This window comes from Odontomachus brunneus, unplaced genomic scaffold (genome assembly GCF_010583005.1).
Source record: "Odontomachus brunneus isolate Ranch 3 - 2012 unplaced genomic scaffold, Obru_v1 Obru_scaffold_077, whole genome shotgun sequence".
Taxonomy (NCBI): domain Eukaryota; kingdom Metazoa; phylum Arthropoda; class Insecta; order Hymenoptera; family Formicidae; genus Odontomachus; species Odontomachus brunneus.
In genome coordinates, this window is record NW_022639527.1 from 660,597 (window position 1) to 674,369 (window position 13,773).

At 31.6% G+C, this 13,773-nt stretch overlaps 1 protein-coding gene and 1 long non-coding RNA gene across 2 annotated transcripts in view; one reads left to right on the plus strand and one right to left on the minus strand.

Annotated features, from left to right (window-relative positions):
* Window positions 1-13,773, minus strand: part of LOC116847430 — a 196,737-nt gene that overhangs the window by 83,356 nt on the left and 99,608 nt on the right. The gene's annotated exons all lie outside the window — the stretch shown is intronic.
* Window positions 8,224-13,773, plus strand: part of LOC116847435 — an 88,557-nt gene continuing 83,007 nt past the window's right edge. Inside the window, exon 1 of the long non-coding RNA XR_004378761.1 lies at window positions 8,224-8,530. This is a non-coding gene — a long non-coding RNA (uncharacterized LOC116847435). The remainder of the gene's footprint in view (window positions 8,531-13,773) is intronic.

A 13,773-nucleotide genomic window follows, 5' to 3' on the forward strand; every position in this document is an offset into this window, starting at 1 on the left:
ACACACACACACACACACACACACACACACACACACACATCAGTAATTACTCTCTCACTATCACAAGAAATTAATAACACATCAATGATTATCACTATTGCCGTAATTATTGAATTACACCGAAGCACTAATAATCCTGTAATTTAAGTACTCAATATTAATAGCTCTACCAATAATAAAACTACTACGCAATAGTAATTTATTACTGACAAACCAGTGATACTTTTCTATAAAGGATTCTTATATTCCGAAAGATCAATGTACGTTTAATACACATTGAAGCAGAAATCCTACTTAATATATCTAAATGGCAGAAAACGCACAAAATATCACCAGTATATTCTAAACGGTCACTCTCGTTAAAATTAGTAGATTAAAGAGAATTGAAAGAGATTAATATAGGTTTTGGAGTATCAAAATAGACGTTAAATGGAACGTTAAGGCGGAAAGTAGAATCAAAAGTTCAACTCGGGTGGCTCGAACGTCCACGTAATGATTCAAATCGCTAGCTGTTGCATATGTATAATACTCGCAACTGATCTGATTAGACTCGCTTTATTTAAGCCCGACGGAAATTCAATATTTCACGCGCACCGCGCGTACAGAATTCCCGAAACTGTCCCGTGGAATAGTTAATTTTGGCGTATTGTGAACTTTAATCAGAGCTGAGAATCTTAATACGAAAACACCGGCTGTTTCTGAAATACCGAGCGATCGAAATGGCGAGTGATATCGCGTACAAGATGCAAATACGTGTGTAATATTCGTCATATAAAAATAATTGTAAAATTATATCGCCAGAATTTCGCAAACACGCGTATCGATCCGTCTGTTATTCATTTTCGCGGCTGGGCTGATACTGACTCTTGCATGATTCTGATAATTCAGCCGATCACTGATAATAAATGTTAACTGTTACACGCGGAATAATTAATCCTTTCCACACTGACCTATTGAATTTCAGATTGCTTTGCCGGTGATCAGAGGCGAAAGATTGTAATTTGTCCCATACATGAACTGAAATTGGATCGTATAATAAGCGATTTTGAATTTCTCAGGTAAAATGAGACGATTGTATTTTTATATCTTTTTAAATTTTTTTTATGAAACAATATATAAGCGCCGCTTTGTAAAGCGCAAATTTTTATCCTACAAATAAATTTTCAAAGATTTTTCTTCAGTGTAGTATAAATTACTACAGAAATAAAATTATATAAATATATATAATTATACAGGGTGTTCCCAAAAAATGGTATCAAATTTTAGGGGTATGTAGTACTTGTTAAAACAAACCAAAAACTCTTTATGATCACTCCGAAAACCTTTTATTTCTGAGTTATGAAGCATTTTGTTCTGTGAAAAATAGAAAATAACTAAAATTTACAATAAATGTTTAATGTGCCCTCCGTCCATTTAAACACACAATTCGGCATATCTCCTCATTGAAGATCGAACACGTTCAAAGATTCCGGGTGTACATTTCTAACAAGTCGCGGTCTACCGCAGTCAACTAAATTTGGTTGGAACTGTCCGGTCTCACGTAAGCGATGAATTTTGCTAAACATTCTTCTACTTGGCGGTCGGCGATTCGGATAAACTGCATGATATAAGCGTGCTGCTTTTGAAACATTGCCCTTTGCTCTGCCATACATAAAATGAATATCCGTCATTTCAGAATTTGTGTAAAAATTAGTCATTTTTCAGATAACACAAAACTAGACGCGGTCCACAATCCAAAGTTGAATACAACAATCCTTGCGTAATTAGATGGTCACAGACGGGCGTCCGTGAATGAACTGACTAAGAGACTTGGAAACTGTTGTCAACAAATACGAAATAAACCTCTGAACTCTTTGACCTTCAATGACGAAACATGCCGAAATGTGTATTGACATGAGCCGAAAGCACATTAAACATTTATTGTAGATTTAATTTATTTTCTATTTTTCACAGAACTAAATACTTCATAACTCAGAAATAAAAGGTTTTCGGAGTACTGTTCATTAAGAGTTTTTGGTTTGTTTTAACGAGTACTACATACCCCTAAAATTTGGTATCACCTTTTGGGAACACCCTGTATAATTATATATAAATATATATAATTATACATATATAAATTACATATATAATTATACATATATAAATATATATAATTATATAATTATATATAATTATATATAAATTTGATGATTTATCAGAATATATGAAAATATACAAAAAATATCCAAGTAATTACAATAATTTTGAAAGTGTATTAAAAATTACATATAATTATATATAATTATGAATTATGAATAAAATTACTATATATTTACTTAAAAATGTTAGACACGTTTGACTTTTTACTAGAAATTTCTGTAAAGATTATAATTTTAGTGTAGTTTAGATTTGTAAAAAATATTGTAAGAAGAGGAATATAATTTTAATGAGAAAAGTAGAATAAGCGAACCTATTTTCGAAACCTATTTCAGAACATTAATTTTTTAGCTATCACGTAATATTAAATTTTGATGTTAGTGATAAAGAGCATCATAAAAGAACGTTGTGTTATGAAGAAAAGAATAGTAAATACAGAAAATAATCGATACAACAATAACACATTTTTGTTATTGAATGTCATGATGGTAAACTTCTGAATGAATTATGATAAGTATGATACATATTTATATATAATTACATATTTCTCTTATATTATCCTTTCATCTCGTCATGTTTTTGGCTTAAACAACAGCTCAAGGAAGATAATCTTTGCTTAGTTGGATCATGGAATTATGCTGTTACAAAACGCGGTTATACCTGAAAATAAGTAATCGCAACCGTCGACTCGGCTTTTAACAGGCTTGGCGAGCAGAGTTTGTGCTTGACATAAAATAAAATAAGTCAGTATTTCATGTTTATATATTCGTTCGAACAACTGCAACATCTATTTAATTTATTACAAAGAGTTTCTTGAAATATTAATCTAAATTTCACTTACTTTTTAGAAATAGTTGTAAGTAGTAAATAGTTGTAATAGTGTAGTGGTTCGAAATGTGTATGTTTGTTTCCATGAACTTTTTCCGTTTTTTGTCAATTTTACTTTGCTGTAAACTACTTGTATTTATTTTTTATTGTGGAATAAAGAGAAATGCCTTATCGTAGTATTTAAAATATATTTTTTATTTATCTTTTTTTATATCTCAAAGATGTATTATGAATAACATTAGAATAGTCTTTTTCTTTATTTATTCTTAAGAATTTATGAATAGTATACTATATGGTTATTTCTGAAATTCTATCATTAATCAAATTATTGTCTAAAGTGTTAGATAATTTTGTTTTTTCAGCGTAACACCACGTATAATATAATCAAAGTAGTTATATACAATATTTGCCTTTTCTAAATCTTGTGTATTTAAGGTTTTTCGTGCTTGTATGAGTATAAATTCAGACTTTTTACTACTCAAGTCCGTTTCGAAATAGGGATGTATGAAATTAATTCGGAACATTTCTGATTTCACTCATTGTCTTGAAGAATTATTTACAACAATATTTTCTAGATATCATAGTTTAATATATATTCAATATATGTTTAATATATAAGCCACAGGGATTACAACTCAGCTGTTTCGAATTAAATGACCTAATTTGGAACAAATTTAGTGTTTGAATTATTTATTTGCTATTTCAAAACAAAGCCTCCTTCAAATATTATCTTATGCCTAATTGGTAAGTAAAAGATGATCCTTTAATTGCGATATATCAAATTTATTTTAAAAAACTTATGCAAAGGATGCAGCAGTTTCTTTTTTTAATGTTTTCCAAAATAGGAACAGGAATATCTGTTCACTTACCCTAATTTTTGCTACATTTTTTTTGCGTAGTAAAAAGTCAAATGTGCATAACGTTTTTAAACGAATATCTTGCAATTTTGGTCATAATTTCTGTGATGTAAAATTGAAAAATCTTGTAATATTTTCTCATCACAATTTTTTTTCTCCATACTATTTCATAAAATTATAACGGAACAAAACTGTAATAATCTTATTTGAAAATTACTCCAAAATTATTCAGACAAGTGTATATAAATTTAGCACTAACTTTAATAATTGCATCCTTTATTAATGGTTTATATGACAGTCATTTATTATATTTATCAGAGTGATGAAATAAGAATACAAAAAATATGAAAAGGGTAATAACAAATGTTCAAAATAATGTGTCATATAAAATGTAATATGAAAATCTGAGTGTAATTTTTAGTAAATATGTTGCTTAGTCAATGTAACAGAAAAATTACATTATTGTACGCGATATCAATTTTATGATTAGTTCAATACAGTATATTTGCTTAAAAAATATAACTAAAACAATTATAAACTTTCCACCTCGCCGATTGTCTCACGTTGTGGTAAACATGAAAGTCTGTCTGGATACTTGCATTACACACTCAATAATAAACCTTAAATAATATATAAATAACAAAGGACACACGTCACCTGCTGTGTTCACTCTCGCGTCTAAAACTGCTCTACCCGTTGTTTACCTCGTATGTACATATACATTGCTGTGTGCGTCGTTTGAAATATCACATGATCCGCTGCATATACGCACAAACAGCTCGACTCTCGGCACAACAACTCGGCGAAATGGACAAGCGGTCATAACAGTTTCAGACGCGAAGGTGAACGGCACGGGAGACGCGGAGATTCCCGAATTCTTTCAGGTCTAGTTGCACTAACTGTGAGTGATAAGCTAACTAATAGTTAAATCATATTCTTCATCTATCTTTTTATCTCTCTCAATACACAATTGATTAGTGTACGCACCACCGTCAGTGCACTGCAGAGGCAAACACAACCAATATGTTAGTCTGTCTTTATTTTTCCTTCAAAATTAAAAAAGACGGACACAAATTTTAATTGTTAGCTTACTTATTCGCAGTTGGTGCAACTGAACCTTAAGGTTCCCGTTTCCTCGCCGCGGTGATCCTGATTTATGACGTCAGAGGAGTAAAAAATTAAAAAATACGCAAAAATATTTAGTGGAAAATATGCTAAAAATTCTTGTAAAATAAAATGATGATCTGGTTAAAATAAAATGATACTCTTGCTATCGATCAAGCAAATCTGTGAAGTAGTCTGAACACTTTCCTTTTGAAAAGAAAAATAACGTCTATAAAAATCATGTGCTGGATGTTAGTGCGAATAAAACGAAATGAGAGGATTATGATATTTAGCAATGTGTTAGACGTACGTGTCTAATATTTTCCCGGACTTTTAATATACGCAGTGAATACCTTCCATCGCAAACCGACTCTGAATCCCATTTATTAATTAATTAATTCTCCCTTTTATTTATTCCAATTTAATTGTGTATTTTATAATATTGCGAAAAATATTGCCTCAGACACAAGTCGAATCTAAACTTCTGGACTTCTCTCTCGCTGGACAGGAGGTTGCACCATTTCAACCATCAAGGCTTCAACAATATTCCACGTAACTGAAAAGTTTATATGATGTTTGTTTTAAAACGAAGTATGTTTTGAGAGTGAGCAGTATTCCTTAACATAAATAAACAGAGTCTAGTAAATATGGGTCCTAAATTTAATACACTATCTTCCAAGACAGTGGCTACACAACTAAAAAGAGGCTATCTTCTTATTCAGTAGTATAGACTGTCTCTCTATTTCAGTTCATTGACCTTTTCTTATTGGTTGTGTTTACCTTTGCAGTGCACTAACGTAAGTTATTCGTACTAGTCATTTGTGTATTGAGAGAGATAAATAGACAGATGAAGATAATAGGCCACAATACAACATGGCCCATATCTCAACATATATTTATTTCTAGAATATATGTTCATGGGAACCTTTTTGTTAGTATTGACAATATTACAATAGTTACAATAGTACAATAGTTTTACAATATTGTTGTACTAATATGGCATATTTTTATTTAAACACCTTATATTTTGCCATAATATCGAGTTCAGTTGCTTAGCAGCGTAGAACATAAAAAAGAAGGCCACATATAAAATGTATATATTGATTAGTAGTTTCGGAGCCTCTGCAAGAGATCTCCAAGAGCCCTATTGCTTGTCCTTAATTACACGCAAAAAAAAGAACTAGCTTCCAGAGCTAAAAAATAGCTGTAGCAGATAAGATATGTCACTGAAATAGGGACAGCTAATGTCGATACTACCGAAGCTAGATTTATTTGCAGTTAAACTTAGGCGCTATAGCGAGAAATATTAACTGCTAGAAATAAACAACTGTAACAAATGATTGTAGCTGTACGGCAAACTTCTTTAATATATGCATACGATAAGAAATTTAGGAATAACTGCCATTTTCTTAGCTACTTGAAATAATGTGCATTTTTAATATCACCTAATATATTTGTATTTCATAGTGAATGCATCTTAAATATCATAGCCAATTCTTAACAGTGATAGCTAAACGATTAGCCTTTTGACTAAGTTTGAATCAGCTACCGCGGTTTAACTGATATTACTAAATCATTTTTTACATGTATGGGCCGATTTTAGCTCCATCCGTCTATATGTTCGATATCAATCATTTATGAATGAAAATTGCTTTACTTTTATTATTTGAAACAGTATATCGCACATTTGCAAGAAACTTCATTCTAGCTAGTAACACATCGCTTAATTTTATTCACTCAAGAAGAATATTCTCATGAAGAAGAATATAATCATAAAGAATGTTAGTACAGAATTTCAAAAGACTCGAAAAAAACTTCACCAATTTTGGGCCATCCGCGTCCAGTCATCAATCATGTATAATTGTGTAGATAATAATAGTAGTATTTAAAAAAAAATTATTTTAGATCCTCAAATTATTATCCTCAAATTAGATCTAAAAATTATTTTAGATCCCATCGAATTGTTTTCACCTCCTAATAATGCTATTTTATTCATTCAATGGCTCATCATTAGAGCTGTGTAACATAACAAATATGTTATTGCTATACTCAGAAGGTATTCGTATATCATTAGAAAGGTATTTAGCATATCCTAGATACCAAATTATTGACATAATATGGACACAGGAGCCTAAAGTACGAGCACCATTCTTACGTGTGCAACAATATTCTTTAATATAATCTTTTCTTTCCTTCAATATTTGTTTGTTACCGCCGTTACCACAAAGAGATATTTTGGATGCAATAAGAAATCTTTAGAAAAAATCATTAGTTAATTGAAAGCGCAAAAACATCGTGTAAAGAAGAATAATAAACGTGCTAGACAGCTCTGAGGATGAATTATCGAACGAATAAAATGATATCATTAAGAGGCCAGAACTACTTTCAGCGAGAGTTTGAGGATCTAAAACTATTTTTTTCTTAAATACTACCATTATTATCTACAATATTAAATATAATTGATAATTGAACGCCGATGACTCAGAAACCCCTATAAAAATGGGCGAAATTCTTTATTGTACTACTTACAAATTAATTTTTTCTATTTTTTAACTGTAATATTATTCTGATTTAAATTTAAGAAAAAATATGTATGTTTTAGGATTATTTTGCGATTTTGTATATATACAGGGTTGGCAAAAAGTCCAGAAACGGTCAAATATCTCGAAAAGGATCAACTGTAGCGAAAAATATGTAAGTAGTAAAGTTGTAGGACTTAATAAAATGTACCTAATGATGGCTAAAAATTTGACTTTGGATGGAGAACGAAGGTCATACGAAGGTCAAATTGAATTTTTTTAAATTGGACCCCCCACTTTTTATTACATATTCTTGTAGTTTATTTCAAGGGCTTTCCAAAAACCTATAATAAAGTATTTTTTTTGTTAGGTATATTTAGAGTTATGAGGTTTGAAAGGATTTTGGTTTTTAACTGTTTCTGTTTCGTAAAAACGTATCACTGTCTTCTGAACGGTGGATTTAGAAATAAAATTGCGATCAGGATATGCAGCATTGAATGTGTAGATCAGTTACTTCTTCGTATGATCTAATATGGTCTCCAAATTTTCGATAAAGAAACAGCATTATCTTTTCTTTATCGGTTAATATTTTTAAAAAAGAAATTTGAAATTGTAGTTGGAAAAAGAAGGGGAAAAGACAAAGAGTAAGATGCGAGAGAGCACGACTCGTTTTTAAAATACAAAGATCGAGAAGCGTTATCGTGAAGCGCGGGTATGCGCGAGTTTCGACTGAGTACGTGTGATATTACGTCTATATCCACTATTCCTCTCAAGATAAATACTAAAAAACGTACATGAGCAACATACCTCTGAAGCCATTTATACCCGGTCTTCTTAAACTACCGCACTTTGTTTCTATCCAGATTAAACGAGAAACGAGATGAAGAAATCGTCGTATTCTTACTTTGTCTCGACCAAGTAACTGTCTTATCACAGTGATTAATTAAGGAGATCATTTCTTGTCCCAGATCTGGCAGCGCTTGCGGCTCCACGCGGTAGATGTGGTCCCGGAGATGCTGTTCCGGCGGATGCAGACGGAGTACCGAAGGATCCGGTTCGGGCCTAACAGCGTCGGCTCAAAGATAGGTTCGCAGACTTGTTAAGCTTCTCCTGTCTCAACCCTTTAGATAGTGAGCCATAATACAGTTGTCAGTAAGACTGTCACAAAGGCGAAGAGTTCACTCATACTTCTACACGTGTATTTCTACGTAAAATTTAACCGGTGATACTGAACCGGTGTGTTTCTATTTTTTGTTCAGATCTGGCTAGCAGAATGTCGACTCTGAATCCCGTGGTCTGTTCTTTTCAGCTGCACTGCTGAACTGGTGCAATAAAGTGAGACAAATGTATGTTTTCTCACTTTAACTTATTGCACCAATTCAACTGTGCAGCTGAAAAGAACAGACCACCGGTTATACGGTGAGTGCAGAAAAAATAGATAATATTTTAAATGCTAGGCGTTTTCTTCTGTTCTTTTTATTTACATGAAAGAAAAACGTTTGGTTTAATTAAGAAAATTTCTGATGAAAAATATGAACAAACCAGAAAATTCCGGTTGAAGTTACCAGAATTCTGTTATGTGTTAACCAGAAGTTAACCAGAAATCTTGTTAATTTCATCAGAATTTTAATAATTTCAACCGGAATTTCGGGTCAGAGTTCATATTTTACTAAAAATTTAGTTAATCTAATTAAACTTTTTTTCCGTTACTTTATACTTTATTTGACACAAGACGTGTCAACAACTGCGCATATATATATATATATATATATATATATATATATATATATATATATATATATAGATTAAATAAAACTGAACAAAATTTCTCTTCCATTTCGTAAATAACCACATAAAATTTTGAGTTATTAATTAAAAAAGATTGATGAATAATCTCGCGCAATGTGGTGCAGTGTGTGATGATAAGTTTTCCGTTATATCTTTGCACATATTGATCAAACTAAATAAAGAAATCCTCATTCTCTATGTCATTTTACAAACCACGTAGATTTCTGATTTATTAATTAAAAAAAGCTAACGATGGTGCACAATCATTTGCCAATCTTTTCGAATTAATAATTAAAAAATCTATATGATCATTTGCAAAATAGTAGAGGACTTTTGGTTCAGTTCAACCTAATGTACAATGCATATAACGTATGCCGTGCTTACTTCACACGAGTATTATCGTGTCAAGCACTCCGTATATTTGCATATCAAATTTTGGACGCATATATATATATATATATATATATATATATATATATATATACGCATCGTTAAACAAAATTTGAATACTACCTAAAACTACTTAAAGTTAATCGCTGCTCAAAACAATTGGGAAAGCCTTCTCCTTGAACGCACCGTCTATGACACTTTGAGGGACAAACTTTAAGATTAAAAAAGAGATTGATCAATTCATATGTTCAGATATCATGGAATAATTTATCAAGTTGATTAATACGACTTTGTCGTATTTGACTTGTCGTTCTTGTAAATAAAATAGAAAACAAAATTATTTGATCCCGAAAGATTAATAATTTGTACAAATAAAAGAAAAAACATCGATATTGTTTTAGATATCTCTATCAAAGACTTCTTATTTTCTTTTTTAATTCCAAACTTTCCACGAGGATTTTATAGAAAAGTGACAAATCTATTGTACTAATTTGATACATTTGCCTTGGCTGATTACGCATTTCACTTATTATTTTTTACATAAGTCAATCACTTATTAGATTTTGAAATGTCTGTTATTTTTATATCAGAAGAAAATATGTTATATTAACAGTAACATTGCTAATAACGTGTGCTTCTAGTTACTGACAAATGTAGACGTTTCATTTAAAATTACTGAAAACAATTATTTCCAACAAGTTGCAAAACAAATTAATCACATTTTGATATTAACTTTGTTATTTTGAAAAATGATTATAACATTTGGTTTCAGCATTTTGCGGAGAACAAATGTTATTGACAAAAGTTAAATTAAACATTTTTGGGCAAATAAAAATAGAACGCTGATATTAGAGCGAATATTTTTATGTTGGGAGCATAATAATATTTAATAAAAATATTCACTCCAACACCAGCGTTTTGCTTTTAAAATATATTTAATTTAAGTAGCAGAAAATATTGAACTAGATATGGATAGTAACATTAATAATAAAGAGGTAAACTTAACTTGATTAATCTTACTATAAAAATTGTCAAATTTATGCATATATTTGCTAATAACAGTATGATTAACTGTTTAAAATCTTCTAACTTTGTTGAAGAAAAGATATATAAGAAAATATCATTTTTGCCAAAAACATTGCTATTATTAATCATAGTAAATAGTTTTTTTTCCAACTTTCGGGGTAAATTTTCCATATATCATTTGTGACATTTGTGTTTCTCACATTGTTAGGAGTATATTTTGTTAGAAACATTTAGTAAGTTAATTACTCGAGAACATAGTTTTGCTAAAAACATTTTTGTTGTTAGTTTTTCGCTATAAATATTGTTACTGCTACTTTTCCGGTGCAAACCGATCTTAAAGAATAAATTGTGTAGTTGAAAAGGATTAATATTGTGATCAAACCTTTCTAACACAACACAATTTTCTCTAACATATAAAACAATATAGATATTTTAGAATAATTTTAGACTCACCCTGTAAATCCGTGCATTCCTTATACGGAACACACTTATTTCGAAAACCAACAAGATTATTTTCATTTCCGGCCAAAGCGAATAAAACGCGACTTATGATAACTCTCTCTCTCTCTCTCTCTCTCTCTCTCTCTCCCCTCTCTCTCCCTCTCCGTTCCCGTTCTCCCTCTCAAGGTACAGAGTGGCCTGTGTCTGCATTTCGTGAGGCGTGTAAACGCGTATCGCTCGCACTATCCCTGACGAGATATAGGACGAAAGAAGGCAAAGTTCGAACAATGCAGCGAGCTGCAGCACGCCACTGCACCTCCTCGCCTCGCCTCGCTTCCTTCGCCGCGTTGCGTCGCGTCGCGTCGCGTCCACCTTGCTGTTAATCCAAGCGTGCACGGGCGCAGAGCACGAGACAACTCCGAAGCACGAAATAATGCCGCGAAATGCCGTTGTTGGATTACAATTGTTTTGTTTTAAGGACTCGTGCCTGTTTGCCGGCGTGTACACGTGCCTGCGCGTTGGCTCCGCCAGTTTACGACTAGTTTCCAAAGGAACAAAGGGAGCGTTGTTTCAGGGAATGTAATTATTCGATCCATTTTGTAACTCACCGAACTCGCATCCCGGAATTAAAGGGCCTTTACGTGCGCATTAATCGTCCAAACCGATTTATTTTCATTCAACGCGTACCGCCAATCTGCTTCTTCCCTATTCTTCTTTCTTTTTTTTTTTGTCTTTTTTCCCCGTTTTCAACGCTTCTCTGTGTGAGCTCCTCTGTGCGATTTCTGTGTGATGAAGGATCGTTCCGGGGGAAAAAAAGAGGAAGGAAAAAACGATTCGTAAATATTCCACTAAATGTCGATACACGATAACGGACTTTGAAGAGCGAGGAATATCCGCCGCGCAAATCGTTCGGCGAGCGCCATAAACAAATGAGCGACCCGTCAAATATGCACTCTTCATTTAATCTCAAATAGACTTTTTTTGTGAAACTAATTAAAGAATCATCCGCAGAGATTTAATATTTAATATTCAGCCCGCGATATTATCGGACGTGGCAATTTAATGTGATATTGAATGATTAAAGTTGACGTGAGGATACATTTTTATTTGCCGTAGAAAGCGCAACGGCGAATTCAACGAGGAATAAGTTGAAAATAACTCGCCGAGAGTAAGTTTGCGATGTTTGGAATAGTCTAGGTATACAGCGAGCGGAAAGTAAAATATTAAGCTCCGATATACATAAGTCTGAAATGGCAGGTCATTAAACAGTCAATATTTAATGGCGAGGAGGAATCCGGCTGTTCGAGTTTCAGTTAAATGTTACGAAGCAATAATATTAACGACTCGCCCAGTTATGACCTAAATGCAATTCGCAGTTATTGCGATCTTTGGACGTTTCTTGGCGCGGCATAGAACATTCTCGACGTTTTACCGAAGTTAGAGAGCTTTTTTGTCAAAGATATAACCGAAATGAGAGCGAAGCTATAGCGAAAGTAAAGTTAAGGGGAGATTCTAGTTTAGATAGCCAGAAAAGTAAATTTCTACGAATTCCTCCTTCAAAGAAATGAATAAACATATCAACAGAGTTTCGACCATATTATTTATCATGATTTGACGTACGAAAAAATTATTTTAAAAAATTTTATTTTCATGTTTTGTACAATATTGTCAAACGTCTTTAACGGGTAAGTAACATTAAAGGTATCTAAGTTTATTGGACCAGAAAAATGTCCGTCTTCAAGAAATGTTATAGAGAAAAGTATTGAAACAATAAATACGTAATTTTTGTAAGTATTTATTAATTTTTATAAATTGTGATAATACTTTTTATTAACGCAGATTATCCAGTGAATTTTATGTAGATGATATTAAAATATGAAGTCTACTAAGAGTACACCTTCATTTTGCAGAAGTGATTGATGATCATTTAATTTAAAATATAAAGACATTTAAAATATAAAGAAATTCAAAGACAAAATTTTCTTAATCTATGTGAGTTCATGCATCAGTTGAACTACAAACAATATTACAAAATAAATATTGACAAAATGACGCCCTTTCAAATAGTATAAAGAGATTTTTGGCCAAAATTTTAATCTCTCTTTGCACTTAAAACAAAAACTGTTGTAAATATTATCTTTATCGTAGTTCATTTTTTGGAGAGATGTGTCTTTTATAAGCATGCAGATTTCAAAGCGATATCTTTAACCCTTTACACTCGAGAAGTGACTCTCAGTCACCACTTGGTTTAATGTAGCAACTCGAATTGCGAGTGAGAGGCGACAATAACTGTTTATGTTTGATCCTGATAGTAAAATACAATAGTTCCATCCGTTAATTTATGTATGATTTATTTTATATATTTAGCTGTAATAAATTTCATCAACTTTTTATAAAAACAGCTTCGAGTTTCCTATATCTAAAAAACTATCGAGCGTAAAAGGTTAATAATTTCTTAGTAATTATTTCCGCAAACTTGAGAAATGTGATTTCAAAGGAAATGAGTTTAAAATTTTACGTCTTATTTTATATTTAACTATATATATTACGTCTTATTTTATATTTAACTATATATATATTTTTTATATTTAACTATAAATTTTAATTACTTACATCTAATCGAAGCCGTATATTATATATTCTATCTTTTCACATAAATATTGCTCAGCACTTTTTTGTTTTTA